We start from the raw sequence: 16,537 nt of genomic DNA, 5'->3' as shown, positions 1-16,537 counted from the left end.
CCTTCAAAATTAAGATGAATTTAAACAGAGCAGACTAAGCAAATGCTCTTCAAGCAAAAGTACAGAGATAGCAAATGGATATGCATATTAAGAAATACTTAACATTATATAATTTTTGCTATTAAAAATGTCACAGATTTTAAAAATGTAAAAAAACTTGGCAAGAGAATTTTCTAAGCTGTTTAAAAATCTTATAAATGAAGAATTTTAGTTAATTTTGAACAGATTTATTACAAATACAAGAAATATGATGTCTATTCATTAATTCAAGGATAACTGATTAACATTAGGAAATATAAAACTTGCTACCTGAATTTCAGCAAAAGCCTTTGCATAATGGATGGATTGGAGCAAAAAATAAGTATAATTATTTAGCAAGTTCAGCCAGAACTTATATATCTTTGTGAGATATCTTTATTATCTATTAAAGGCAAGTTTCAAAATAAACTAAACTCAACCAGATCTTCTAATCTTTAAAGGACAAAATGTGAAATCAAGTTTTAAAAAATAAAGTGGCATTCAATCACATTGTTCTAAAAATGTCTTCAATATAGTTTCTTAATGAAAATGTGTTAGTTATCTATTGATATACAGCAAATTACCACAATTTTAATGGCTTCAAACAACACTCATGTGTTAGCATTCAGTTGTGTAGGTCAGAAGTCCAGTACAGTGTGGCTGAGTTCTTCACTCAGAGTATCACAAGGCAGATATCAAGATGTTGTCAGAATTGAGTTCTCACCTGGAGACTGAGGAAAAATTGCTTCCAATTTCATTTTCTTGGAGGTGGGGGTTATTGGATGGAGGTCCTCATCTTCTTGTTTTCTGTCAGTTGGGGGCTGTTCTCACTCCAGAGGCAGCCTTCATTCCTTGTTATGTGGCCTCATCCATCTAGAAGTTGATGATACAAAAAATTCTTCTCATGCTTTGATTCTGACTTCCTCTTTCACCAGCCCTCAGCTTTTAAAGGAATCATATGATTATATCAGGTCCATGCAAATAATCTGCCTATTATCTGTCAGCTGATTTTGGGTCTTAATTACATTTGCAAAATCCCTTCCCAGCAATATTTCAATTAGTGTTTGTTTGAATGCAATAACTGGAAGCCACTGGTACCTACACCAGGGGCTAAGAATTTAGGGGGCTTAGAATTCTGCCTACCACAGGGACAAAAATGTTACATGAATATCTTGATTATTACAGAATAGTGATTTTGCTGTATGTAAGACAAGAAATAAATTTTATGGGAAAAACATAACATCACTTATAAATTATTAACATTTCATTTATTACTCAAACATTGCTGTCTCATCAATAGAACAAAAGTGAGAAATAATAATTGATTTAGTTATCTTTGATTTTTTGCCAACTTTCAGTAACATAAAAGCAAGAATTTTATTGGTGCCTAGGTGGCTCAGTCAGTTAAGCATCCAACTTTGGCTCAGGTCATGATCTCGCGGTTCACGAGTTTGAGCTTCTTGTCAGGCTCTGTGCTGACAGCTTAGAGCCTGGAACCTGCTTCAGATTCTGTCTCCCCCTCTCTGCCCCTCCCCCACTCATGCTCTGTCTCTCTCTCTCTCTTTCTCTCTCAAAAATAACTAAACATTAAAAAAAAACAAGGATTTTACACATATTTTAATTTTTTAATTAAGAAGATATATTTATCTAAAGGGAAATATTTGTATTAATAGTTTATTATTTTAATGTATAACTTTTACATGTTTAAATATATTGTATATGAGATGGCCTTATATACACCGTATATGGTATATAAGGATGAGCCTACTCTTTTCCCAGTTAATAAGTCTTTTGTTGTTGTTGTTGTTGTTAGGCTTAAGTGATTCAGGTGCTTACTAATATTTGCATGTGTGGGACTGTCATAGAGGACCAAGACAATTTGTTCATCAGTATTCCTTGATTCCCCTAGCTACTCACAGGGTCTTTGGGCCTGCCAAATCACAGATAAGGTATATAAGGAACAATCCTATAGCAACTCCTATTCACTGTCTTCTGTTATACCACTGAACATCCCTATTCTGGACTGCAGAATAAATAAAATGCTCCTGAAGCAAACTAGTTTTCCAACTGATTTGATTTCCCACCCTTATGTTTAACAATCCCAGTGCTCCCATGGTTTAGATGATATGTACAAGGTCTTTGTAAAAGGATAATTTAGTTAAAATAATTTCTACACTTATTGTACTGATCATTTTAGCCTTCTGAGAAGATTTCCTATGATGAAAAAGAAAAGTTTCTTTTTTTTAATTTTTTTTTTTTGATGTTTATTTTTGAGAGAGAGACAGAATGCGAGTGGGTTGGGGCAGAGGGAGAGGGAGGCACAGAATCTGAAGCAGGCTGCAGACTCCGAGCTTTCAGCACAGAACCTGACGCGGGGCTCGAACTCACAAGCTGTGAGATCATGACCTGAGCCAAAGTTGGACGTTCAACCGACTGAGCCACCCAGCCGCCCCAAGAAAAGTTTCTTTTGCCCACTAACGTTCTATTGGTACGTTAGTGATATGAATATATAAGGCAGTGAGAGGTAATTTGAGGCAGCGTTTCTGCCACAAATTTGCCTGAGGTAGCTTCCCTAAGCTAATTTTTTCCTCCCCAATAATCTGTCAGCAGGAACAACAATTGGGATTTTTATGGACGGGTTCCTTATATGTTCTTGACCACATATAAGGAACTCATTCATACAACATCAAATCTTAACTTCTCAGTATTCAAGGTGAGTGCAACATGACATTTATTCAATGATAGTCCTAGGATCTTTATGTGAGACACTGAAGTTGTGGTTTTGGGCCAACCAGACTTCTGAAAATAATTAATGTAACATAAGATGACTAATGAGGAAACACACTTGGAGGCCGAGGACTAGATCAGGGACACGTGGTTACTGGAAAGTTCAATAGCTTGGCCGCTGCCTTCAAGACATACTGATAATTCAAATTAGTGATTCTCAGATGGCATTGTTTTCCAATCTTGTTGGAAAACCTGGTTGCTGAGTACTCTAGGCACAAATAATCCACAGCTAAACCTCTGATGTATTTCTTTTTTTCAGCAGCTCCCTAGAATCTTGCAAAATCTTGGTTGTGTTTTATTTACTCTAGGACTCCAACTAGAGTTAGAGCTCAAACTAGAATCTGTATATCCACTGTTCATTACATTAGTGATAATGCCTCAACTCGGTTAACAGAGTTCTCATCTTCAAATAGAGTATTTCTTACTTGGTTGTACTAAGTTTTCCTATTTAACTAAATCACATCTCTGAATGAAGGTAATTTCTAATCTTGATTGCATATTCAAAATGTAATTACCTGGGGAAGAGGAAGGAAATAATACAAACAAAGACCTTATATTTGTCCTAATGATGACATGGTGAGAAGCTGGGAGCTATTTAAATTTGATACCCATTGTGAATTCACAGAAGAGGACTGAAGGTTAGTACAAGGATCTCTAATTCATGGAACTATTTGATGCTTCCGTGAGCAAGTATAGATATCTATGCACTCCTGTTCCCTAGAAGGTGATGGGGATGTACTTTTGTTATAACTGTGTTTTATTTCCCAAATTGGACATTATCATTCCCAAAGACTCTGTGAATCCAAGAAAAATATACCACATAAGCATGTACAACATATGTAAAGAATAAACAAGTGGATTTCCTTTTCTCAGGAGCACGGTCATAACCTGGCTATACATGAGGACTGAATGAACTCAGAAGGCATTTAAACTTTATTGTGTCTTAAGTCCAAGAAAGAAAATGAGGAAAAAATGTGTTTATATTACTAAACTGTTTTCCATTTTAGCTAAACAGAATACTGGGATATGCCATTCCCAAATGTTGCAATAATGGCTTACATTTTAATGTGTACCTGGACAATGTAAAAGAAAAGGAAAAAAAGGAAAATCATACTATACACTAGCACTATTCAATAGAATTTCCTGAGATGTTGGAAATGTTCTAAATCTGCACTGTTAAATATGGTAGCCCCTGGTCAAATGCAGCTGTTGAGAATTTGAAATATGGCTCATGTGACTAAGAAACATTTTAATTTTATTTAATCATAATTAATTTAAATTTATATTCAAATAGCCATATATGGTTAGTGGCTGCCATATTAGACAGTAAGTACAGCAATAGACACAAAAATAACAGGTTCAGTTCCAAACAGAGACATACTCAAAGATACCAAGAATTTCAAACTCTTATTCTATTTTCTAATTCCTGGGAGAGAACTAATCCTTGTGTTGCAATTTTAGTACGGTCCTTCAATTTATTCTAGTTAATGATTAATAATACCTAGACTGCACTTCTCTAATAGATTGTAAAAGCTCCCAGAGAGAAATAATATGATCTCAAAATGTAACTCTAATGTACTGTAACCTACCTTAGACATTTAAATATTTATTACAACAATTTGCTTAGGAAGAGCACAATGAATGCCTTTAACAGATAAGGATAATTTAGACCAGCAAAATATCTAAATGTGCATATTATAAAAATAGGGCAATGATTTAGAGCACAGCCTGAATATTCTTTATGAAGTCCTTGTGTGTGTGTGTGTGTGTGTGTGTGTACATGCATGTGTGTGGTTAACTGTGTAAATCTCAAGCAGTAGACACTTTCCAGAGTACCCCAGATTGTTGTCTTTTGTCTAGTTTTTGGTAAAGCTTTATGACTGTAAAGTGGCCACTAAAAAAAGGGGGAGAGCTTTACAGCAACCTCAGACTTCTGAAGTAATCTTGAACAAATCAGTAAAACACTTAAGTGAAGTTAATAAAATAAAGTGTGGTCATAAAGTCTATTTATTATAGTTCAGATTATAACATGTAACCTCATCTATAAGGGTCATCTTTATATAGTATAGTTGTCAGTAAAAAGGGTATATTTCATGTATTTCCTGAGTTAAAACAAGCAGCAATTGCTTCTCCACATAGCCTTTTGTTCCTTACCACTCTCAGCACTGCCTAGGGCCACCACTCACTTTCCTATAATTGCCCCCAGAACACTATTGCCACTATCCTCCTTTTGTCATACTGCAGTTGTCATATAGGGAAAGTCCCACTTATCTTTACTGCCCTCCCATAATTTCTCATAACTCTACCAAGAACAACAGGTTACAGATTCACTGAAGGTTTTATGATAACCAGAGGGAATTGTAATCTGGAATAATGATATGGGGATGGACAAGAAAGCTAAGACCGGATGCTGATGTTCAAGATAAAGCTTTATAACCTCTAAAAGATCCTGCATGGGGTGACTATCTTGTTAGTCTTATTTCCATCTCAAGTACAGTTCTCATCTCATCCTCTCAGAGAGTGGCTCTTTTAAACCTTCACCCCTAAACTCAGGACTTGTCTCATATATAAAGTCTGTTTTCTTCCCAAAATAGGGAACCCCCATGTTGTAATCTCCCACAAGGTCACATCTTTCCCCCAAATCCAAGATACTCAGAATAGTCCAGGATGGGTTTTTTAGGCCAAATCAGAGTCTCTCTGGCCTAGCTGACCATCCTTGGGGTGTATCCAGTTCTTTCATTGGGTTTTCTTCTCCCACTAGTTTCTCAGGTGAAAACGAATAAAGCAGATCTCTGTATTTGACAATATTTTTATGATAATTCTATGGCTTGGTTTTCTGAAATCTTGTAATCCTCAAGTCCATTCAAATTTACAGCAGGAAAGTAGAAAAAAGCCATGGGCTAACAAAGAAATAAAAAGTCTGATAGTAATAACGGGTGCCAGGTCATAAGAGAAAATGACATAGGAGCAATTAGAACAACATAGATTTCTGGCAGAAATTTTGGTAAAAAGGCAAGATATGCCTTACACATAGTATTAAGTCAAGGAAGGGGTAGGAGGAGAAGAAATGGTTCCATACTGTAGCCCACAAGTGTTGTAAAATGATTGTCCCAAGTTATCAAGTAAAGGCTCAATACATTTAATATATTGTCTTTATTAAGGCAAGGAAGGATATAATAAACTTTATGAGGATATACGCACACACATATACACACACACACATATTCTTACCTATTACCTAAATTATGCATAATTTGGTTGTTTCTTTTTTTAATGTACATTTAAGTTGATTTTAATATTTTATATAGTTTTTAACTTTTAATTTTGAAATAATAGATTAATCAAATTTACAAAGCTTCCATAAATTTTAGCATCTTACACAACCATAGTATAATAATCATAATTAGGAAATTAAATCAATATAATACCAACAACCCATCAAGAAATTTCACTCAAATGTTTTCAAATTGAATTTGAATTTGGATTTGGATTAGTGGAATTCCACAAATGCACTTTTAACTGATTCATACATAAATCTGAAATCACTCACTGTATTTAGTTGTCATGTATAAATTTGGTTTCTAAATTAATTTATGTGATTACTTCACAATATTATCCTAGTAACTTCTGAACTCAAAGCGTTTTTTTCTTCTGTGGCTCATGCCGACATTTAATTGTGGTGTATAACAAATGACAGTAAGATTCACTTGTTTTTCTTGAAATATGTTTATTAAGTTACTATTTAGTAATTACTAAACATTTACTTAAATAATAAAATTACTAAATTACTATTGGTAATTTGTACATTTTTGCTAGTTTAATATATTTCTATCAAGTTGGTTTTACTTTAATTCTGTAGTGGAGTCCTCCAGTTCTGAACTTCAGTGGCATAACAAACCTGTCCTATTGCCTGTCATTCTCTCAGCATGCTGTAAATTAGACACATAATTGAAATGAAAATCAGCTATTGGCTGTAAAGTATTCTGGTGTGTCAAGAAGCAGACTATTAGCTATCTTAATCTTGTCATTAATTACCTGACGTGGAAATTATTTAGCTTTCCCGTACCGCAGTCTCTTCAACTGAAAGAATACGAAATTTTTCTCCCTTAATTTCAATGCTGATGTGAAAATGTATGTGAAAGAACTGTATTTGAAACTGACAAAAAACAGATCATTAAAAAAATTATTTTCAATGATCACAGGATAGTTCTTACCTAAAGAAAAAATAAGTCTTCTCCATGCTTATCCTATCCAATTTTTTCTCATAATAGAAATAGGTCAAAATGGCTTCAGAATCCCAATTGGTGACTTGGAACTTATTCTTTTATTGCAAAATTGGAGCAACTGATATGGCAGTAGATTATCTAGATTGTCTAATCCACATGAACTTCTAATGGAAAAGAATTGCCCACATTCACTAGACAGTGAATTTTCCCTGATGCTTTCTTTTTTGTATGTGCTTAAAGTGAGGCACAGTAATACTCTTGAAGGACAGGAAATTATTATTTGATGATAATTATGTCACTTATATAATAATAAATTCAACAATTTTTTTTGAGAGCCACATATTTCTAAATGCTGTGAGGGTTACTATTATGAATGAAGAAAGACATATTGATGTAAAACTTACAATCGAAAAATGTAAAATGGCAAAATGGGATGAGTTATTAATTCTACTTGAGAGTATTAAAGAAGACTTTACATTTGAAGCAATAAGAGATCTGAGTCTTGAAGACTGAGTTGGATTTTTAAAGAACAATGAATAGAGGGTTTCTACTTACACATAACAGAAGTATATAGAACTACATAGAATATAGATTATGTATTCTAGTTGCATACATATGTAATACTGTATATATTCTAATACTGTATAGAATATGTATAATATATTCTATATATTTATTCTGGTTATACATGTTTGTATTTATATGTATATACATATGTATATATATATATATGTGAAATAAATAGCATGTTTGTGGACTCATAAGAGGTTCAGTGGGCTTGGAAATTCAGCAGACTTATGAAGAAAAGTTGTGGGAGACAGAATGGAAAGATGGACTGAAGGAGAAGATGAATTTGTAGAAGTATTCTTCTGAATGCCATATTTATTTTGGACTTTATTTTATGAGAACTATGGTCACCTCTTGATTGTGAGAGCAAGATTTGTGTGTGCAAAGCAGTTTATATTTTAGGAATGCAGTCAGTTCCTGACTGGGTGAGGTTAGAGAGAAGTACAATCATCTGTGAGGAGATAGAGACTAAACTGATTGCTCCTGGATAATAGGGTAAGGTGAAGATATGATTAAAGGTGTTACAGGAAAATGATCAGTAGAACTTGTTGGCATATTGTACATAAGGTAAAAGAGAAAAAATAATCAAAGATGGCTCTGATGCCTGATAGATTAGATAGCTGAGGTAAATGGCGATGTCATTTAGTGGTATGAAAAATCCAGAGGGAAGAACACATTGGCAAGTGTTTTTGTGCTGTGTTCAAGTATATCTATCTAACATGAGGTTTGACTTTTTAAAAGTGAAGTTGTTCTGGGTGTTGGTAAAAGTTCATGTTGTGTCTCTGTGTTTGGGTTTCTGGAGAATGGTAGTGATACACGTTTTCAGAAAAAAATTTCAGGGTGTCAAATGCATCATAAATACTGAGTTCATGAATTTATTTATAAGATGATAGCAGGAGATAGGCTGGAAATTTTTCCTAGGCAATGATTTTTGAAATTTCTACCTTTGAGTCATATCCTCTAAGTTCATATTTCTCAAAGCTTGGCCACTAGGGCAGCAAACACTGGCAATGTGGAACTTATTCAAGATACAACATCTTAGACCCCACCCATTACTATTAAGTCAGAAATGCTGGGCATCTGGAGGCCAGAATCTGTTTTAAGAATCCCACCACGTGATTTTGATTCACACTAAAGGATTTGAACCTTGGTTTCACACTGAAATGTTCTGATGCCTTGGACCACCTTTAGTGATTCTGATATAGTCAGATGTAAGGCCTGGGTAAAGGGCTGGAGATTTTGAAAGTCTCTCAGGTGATTCTACTGTGCAGCTTGGGCTAAAATCTATATTTCTAAAGAGTAACAATAAAGAAATACCAAGAGGAATGTTTCTCAGACTTTAAAAGTGCAAACCAATCATCTTCAAAATGCAGAATCTAATACAGTGGGTCTGAGTGCAGCCTGTAAGTACATTTCTAGTCAGCTTTTCTGTGAGCTTGACCACAGACCACACTCAAAGAGCAAAGCACCAGAGCACAGTCATCAGGCATGTATGATACCTCTCATACAGATATGAAAAAACAAGGGATTAGTAGCTGGGGATGATTTGTCTGGCCTGGGAATTGGTTGCTCAAGAAAAGAGATTGAAGGTGAGAGTAGGAACCAATCAAATTTATACACATACTTAATTTTTAAATTATTTTTAGATCAAGTTGTCCAAAAGCACAAGCGCTTCTTTAAAAGACTAATCCTTTAAATTAAAATATTGGACAAAGCTAACCTGAAGGGGTCAAAGTTAAATTTTTGCAGGTAGGCTCCAAGAGACTCATTGGATTATCTTGGATTATCTTATTCCTAATTTTTTCTTTTTTCTTTTCTTTTCTTTTCTTTTCTTTTCTTTTCTTTTCTTCTCTTTTCCTTTTTTTTCTTTTCTTTTCTTTTAGAGAGAAAGAGAGCATGAGTGGGAGAGGGGCAAAGGAAGAGGGAGAGAGAGAATCTCAAGCAGGCTCCACACCTAGTGCAGAACCCAACGTGGGGCTCCATCTAATGACCATGAGATCATGACCTGAACTAAAATCAAGAGTCAAACACTTAACAGACTGAGCCACCTTTGTGCCCCTGGATTTTCTTATTTCTGCCATGTTTTTCTGGAGAGGACAAGAGTATAATTTTCTGATATAACTTTGACAGTCCTATTAACTATTATTCTGGAAGGATTAACCTACATGGGCTCATATCAATCCAGTCACATGTCAATGGGAAAGTAATTTCCATTTGTGTGTCCTATTAGTAAAAGTCAACCTCTAATTTTGGAATTTTAAAACCATGGGGGAAAAAGATCCTGAAAGGGAATTATGTAGTCTTCCTTTTGTTGTTTTTGCCATTTTTCAAATAAATGTGCCTTTATGGATTTAATGAAAATTCAGTTTAAAATGTGATTGAAGAAACCAACTTAGCTGCCCCCTTTTACTAATGACAGTAGTCAAATCATTACTTGTCTAACTGGGCTCAGCAATGTCCTAATTAGCAAAGGGTTGATCTGAGCCTGAGGTGACAGCTTACCCTTTGGCTCTTGAATTCTAGCTGCTTCTTCATTAATCAAAAGTAAAAATAATCACAAAAGTTAGAATGATTAAATAAGACCTCTGCCTTTCCGTTGAATCTTTAGGCTTCTGGTGTTAGACAAAATGGACATTTTTTTCTTGTAAACTGCATTCTAGACTTTTTAATTGATTAGTGAATGAGTGAAATTATCTTGGGTGGGAAAAGTATGAGAGATTTAATAACAGTAGTTAGTCAATATTAAAGGGAAATGGGTCAGAATGGAGTTAGATACCATACATTCCTACTATGAATTAACCCCCATTTTCCCGAGGGGACGATTCAAAAGGAGTTTTTTTAATTATGTATATAAAATGATTAAATATCAACTTTTAATATTTAATTTGTTAAATAAGTTATGAAGTATAGTCAAAATCACAAGTTATATAATTACATTTTAATATAGAAATACACTTTTTCACATTTCTTGAAAATAGTTCAGTCAGGCTTTCCATGTGCATCTTCTAAAACAGTCTTATCGTCATTAGAGTTCCTTGTTGAATCCTCTAATGCATTTGTCGAGAGCACATTATTTTATTGGTCCACATTTTTTTTTTTTTTAGCTAAGACCCCTTTTGGATCTGTATATGATGTTCTCACTGGAAAATTTATCCTAAAAGTATACAATCAAAAAATATGAGTACATTTGGTTTTTATATTGTCCTATGTGTATATGCATTCATGATTTCTCCAACACAACCATTTTCTGCTTTGCTTTTTAAGTAAATTTTAAAAGGTTTATTTACAATCAAATCCTTGCAGTTGTGAAGTCATACACACTAGAATAATGAAGAAATCTGTAGTATCAAAATTTTTTCTTTCTTTCTCACCAACTAATTAATCACTGCATACTAGTACTAACCTGTGTGGTTTCAGACTAATGTGTCTTTTTCCTAAATGGTACTTGGTTAGTCAGAATTTAGGGAACTGAGAGAGGACCAGCAATAAGTAGACTTTGTGAGACTTGGATATAAAGTAACTATATGCTGTTGTCTGAGGGTTAATATTTTAGGAGGAAAAAAAAAACCCTTTGTCTTATATTTGAACATACCCAGAAATAATGATGTTTAGTTCATAGAAATTGTTTTAAAGCAAATTCATACTAATAATCATATCTTCTGAATTCTACATTCAATTTTATTTTTATTTGTATCTGAAACTGATTATGATTAATAAAATATTATACAACTTAGTAAAGTTTCCAAAGGTGTTCATGTATTATATAAAAAGTGAAATACACACTATATACTTTCTTTTACGAGATTGAGGTCTCTGTGGAATATATTTCTCCTTTTGCTAAAAGATCTTTTTCCTGGGAGAAACAAATTACTTGGGTTGGTATCTGGAAGCAAAATTCAGTACTAATTTAATCTCAGGGATTTTCCCTTTAAACTTGTGACTTCTACATTTGATCCCACTTAAAAAAGTTGTGCTTACCTGTATATTAGCCAACTTTTGTGAGTGTCAGCAACAAAATTGCGCCACTTTCCACAATGCACATTTTTTTATTGTTGTGGGTATAATTTGAAGGTTGTTCTCTGCTGGGTTCTACTGGGTTCGGCCCAGGTCCATGAGTCCTCTCGTTCCTGGATCCCTTCTGAATGAGGAGCCACCATCTGTGACATGATGTTCTCATGGCAAAGAACAGCTTCTCAGGTGGGACAGAGCCAATCCAGGCAAAACATTTAAAACTTCTACTTGGGAGTACTTGGGTGGCTGTGGCTTAGTTGGTTGAGCTCAGACTCTTAATCTCAGCTCAAGTCTTGATCTCAGGGTCCTGAGTTCAAACCCTGCATTGGGTTCTACTTAAAAAATGAAACAAAACAAACAAAAACAGTAAAAAAATAAAATAAAACTTTTACTTGAACAAATGTATATCACATCCCCTCACACTCCATAGACCAAAGCAAGTCATGTTACTAAACCAATGTCAGTGTGGCAAGAGGATATATTCCCTGCCAATGGGGAAGCATGACAAAGTTGGGGAGGGGACAAATAATTCTGAGCAAATAATGCAATCTACTACTGATAATCACTTTGGTGACTGTCTTGTAATTTGTAACACTTACTTAATCATCATTAGAACTAGAATCAATGTCAGCAAGTGTGAAGGACACATATTGCTTTTAGTTACCTACAATGGCCATGAAATTAGATGAAGATCAATCAAGTGAAAGTTGAGAGAAGTTATTCACTATGTTTTCTAATGGACTTTCAGTTTCTAATGATGCTAATAATAATTTCCATTATGCTTTTTAAACTTCTCAGAATAATTTTCATTTTTAAGTCCTATTTGAGAGTTTTTTCCTCTCTGTACCATTCCTGTCAGTGCAGCATCCAAGTCTGGTTCTGTTCCAACTCTTCCAGAGATTCTAGGAGATATTTAATTTCCTTTAGTATTTCTGCTAAACTAGCTAGACTAAACTCTTTTCTATATATATCCTATGAAGTGGATATGTATCCTCAAGAAGTTAATATATAAGAAAGTACCTAGCGTATGGTATGCATTTAAAACAGTCACATTCCTTCTCAGTCCTATTTCATTTTGAAAATGTTGAAATATTTGTTAATTTAAAACATTACTCTATTGATTTTTTTTTTGTCCTGATACTCTCAAATTCTTAAGAACTGCTTACCCTAATTTTTCACATTGTTTCTGAAAGCCTGGGGGTGGTAATAAACATAAGATGAAAAAGCAGTTTTTCCAGCATTTTCTGAAGATGCTTCCAAATCAATCATCTGTCCCAGACTATCAGAAGAAATGCAGATTTAAAACAAGCTGCTCCACTGTCCCCATAAGTTTGCTTTTATTTTTTTTAAATTTTTTCCCATAAGTATACTTTTATATATGGCATCCATGTTTCATGTTTTGGTTCACAAAAACACGTTATCCTTGGAGCTGTTGGGTTAGGAACATGTGGAGATTCAAGAAGTGTCATACTAGGAGGGGGCATGGAAGATCTGAGCCCTTTTGCTCTACAATGCCCTATGTATCTCTTTCATGTGGCTGTTCTTGAGTTATATCCTTTTATAATAAACTGGTAATCTAGTTTTAGGTCCTGCTACCAGGTGGTGTGTCTTTTTAGGAAACTTGACAAAAGAATTATAAGAATTTTGAAAGCACAGTTCATGATGATTACACATTTGTCATCAAGACAGACTTTGAAAATTTAGGGCTCATGCATCTCATTAGATCACCTTTTCATGAAGCATATATGCATGGATTTTTCATGGATGTAAGACTGTCACAGGTAAAGTTGATGGTAAAGCCATTTGCTTATGAAGAATATAGGAAAGATAAGATCTGACAGAAGATAGACCATGTGCACAGAGTCCACTTAAGGAAATTGCCAAAAGTTAACAAAGAGCTGGCACTTAATAATTGAGGGAGAGGAAGAGAAGGAAAATCTACATGGAAAAAAAATTAAGAGCCTTTCTAATATTCTCATCAATGACTGGCTTAAAATTGTTTGAGAACACTGACTTCAAAGCAGACACAAAGAGTAAAGAATTAAAGCTTTTGAATCCAGTTGTTTAAAAAATTAGTGAAGGAAGAAGACTCTTAGAGCAATAAATATTTTATGAAAAAGAAGAGGAGGAATAACTGAAAGAAAAACTGAGTGAGGCAGAAAGTTCTAAGATCTCAGATGATAAAAAAAAAAACGGGTTGAAAAGGTCAGGAAACAACAGATTTCTCCACCAGGAGGAGAAAGCAGCAGGAAGGACTTAGGGAGAACCAGCAGACAGTCCTCAAGCCCCAGTTTTATGATGTCAAAACAGGAGAACTCAGAAGCTTCAAAGATTCTGTCACAAAGCAAAAGCTGATGAATAAAACCCTTGAAGATCACTTGAAATTTGAGGCAAAAAATGGGACATTGAGTGTATCAGAAGCTAGGGCTGGCAGCAAACAATTGACATTCATGTTAAAAAGTTCTGAACAGTGGATGGAATCAACAGGAGGCTGAGAAGGTGCACCAAGAGAGGGAAACATTTTGTCGTTCAGCAGTCACCTGAAGTCAAGACACAGAAGAGGACTGCTGTTTCGCTGAATTTGGAAACAATCCTAATTCTGATTTGGAAGAAGCACTTCTACTCCAAATTGGTTATCATTAGAGTACCTTAAACCCAGACAGGGGAATGCACATTTTGAAAATTTTATGTAAATACCTTTTTTTTTTTTTTTTTGAGAGAGAGAGAGAGATAAAGTGCAAGTGAGCAAGGGGCAGACAGAGAGAAAGAGAGAGAGAGAAGCTGGGCTCACCTAGGGCTCATGTGTTTACAGGAAACAGGGCTGGAACTCACCCAAAGCAGGGCACTGACTCACCCAATATGGGACTCAAACTCACCAATTGTGAGATCATGACCTGAGCCTAAGTCAGATGCTTAGTGACTGAGCCACCCAGGCACCCTATGTAAATTCTTGATACATCTACACAGGTAAAGATTTGATAACTTGTCCCTGCAGGGGTAGGACTTTGAAACTAGGCCTCCACCAATTGGTCAATACATGGCCCCAGGGTGCTTTTCATACATTGTTGCTTCTCATTAACATTGTCCTTTTACCCCTGATTTTAATCAGGTAAACCAGGTTGTTTTAATATTGTGAAATGTGTACCATAAAACAAAAGGTTATCCTGTGCTAAAAATGAAGATTGATCTTCTTCTGGGAACTTTTTTTGCTTATAATACCTGCTGCCATTTATGATTAAAGCATTCAGAAATACCATTCCTGTCTTATATAGTATATATATTGCTATGTTTGTGCTTATAAATATATGTTGATAGATTTGTTACTTGTGTGTGTTAGGGATTTTTTACAATGTATATGTTATACCAAGAGAATATAATTTAATGGCAATAACTGGAAGCAAGAAGTGGAAACTACTAGTTATTCTTCTAATTTTTCAAAAGATTAAATACGGATTTTTATCTGTTTCTTAAGTTTAATTAAAGACAACTGGCTGGAGAAGACATTACAAAAAAACCTTCATTTGAACAACAATACACTACCGTTAAATATCACTGCTTCAGTTGATTTAACTTCAAAATCTATCACCCTGTTAATTATCTGGATAGATTTGGCATTTGGCTTATCTGGTTGACATTATTTATGTCATTCCTGAAGCTGAATGTTTAAGAGGGCCATGGACACAAATACAGAAGAATTATTATGCAGCCAGGATATCTGTCCTCCCTGTGAGAGCCTCCAGACTAAGTGGGTTGTGTTAATTCAATGACCCAGGTTGGCTATGTGGAAGGGAAAGGAAGTAGGGAGAAATGACAGGATAATGGGATCTATAGGGACTCTGGTCCTCAGGTATTCTCTTTAGCGTGCAAATAATAGTCATTTATTTTTACAATTAAAAACTTGGGCACCTGGGTGGCTTAGTCAGTTGAGCATCCGACTCTTGATTTCAGCTCAGGTCATGAACTCTCAGTTTGTGAGATTGAGCACCTCATTGGGCTCTGCAAGACAGTGTGGAGCCTGCTTAGGTTTCTCTCTCCCTCTCTGCCCCTCCCCACAAGCACATGCTGTCTCTAAAAAAACTAAATAAATAAAAATTAAAAACCCTCATTTTATATAAAATATTACATATTTTGGAAAATGTATTTTTAATTAAAAAAGAAAGATCACTAGAGAAAACCCTGTTAGCGTTTTTGGCTACATATTTTGAGACTTTTTTCTTTTCTTTTTTTCAATGTTTATTTTTGAGAGAGACAGACAGAGACAGAGTGCAAGTGGGGGAGGGGCAGAGAGAAGGAGACACAGAATCTGAAGCAGGCTCCAGGCTCTGAGCTGTCAGCACAGAGCCTGATGCAGGGCTCGAACTCATGGACTGCGAGATCATGACCTGAGCTGAAGTCAGACGCTTAACCGAATGAGCCATGCAGGCACCTCGACACTTTTTTCTATTTATACATATTTTCTTTATATGATTTCATAAATTACATATTAGTTATTATTTTGCTTTGTTATCTAAGACTCTAAATATATTTCCCAGTCTATAATATATTCTATTTTATCATTTGGATGATTGCACACAGTATTGTACCATATGAAGATTACACAGCTCTTTAAACCAGCTTGTTTGTTTTTCTCTTCTGTTTCATTTTTCAGGCATAAATGCTTTTGAGACAAGCATGTTTATAGATCTACCTTGGGCAAATGCATTATTATTCCTTAGGATAAATTTCTAAAAATGTAAATCCTAGATCAAAGAACATATCTTTTAAAATTGAAAAGTTTTAAGAACATGTTATGGAATTTTTCTCTAGAAAATTTGTATCAATTTACATTCCTTTCAGTAGTGTTCATGAGGGGATCTGTTTTCTCCCTCTTTCACTGATAATGGATATTATCATTCTTTGTAATCTTGACCAACATGACAGCAGTTAAT

At 34.8% G+C, this 16,537-nt stretch overlaps 1 pseudogene; it reads left to right on the top strand.

Moving 5' to 3' along the window:
* Positions 1-11,304: 11,304 nt before the first annotated feature.
* Positions 11,305-14,188, top strand: LOC102951789 (annotated as a pseudogene).
* Positions 14,189-16,537: the final 2,349 nt, after the last annotated feature.

The sequence above is a fragment of the Panthera tigris genome, chromosome B1 (assembly GCF_018350195.1).
Source record: "Panthera tigris isolate Pti1 chromosome B1, P.tigris_Pti1_mat1.1, whole genome shotgun sequence".
In the NCBI taxonomy this organism is placed as follows: Eukaryota; Metazoa; Chordata; class Mammalia; order Carnivora; family Felidae; genus Panthera; species Panthera tigris.
Note: the sequence above shows the minus strand (reverse complement) of the source record. Positions and strands in the feature narration are given on the sequence as shown.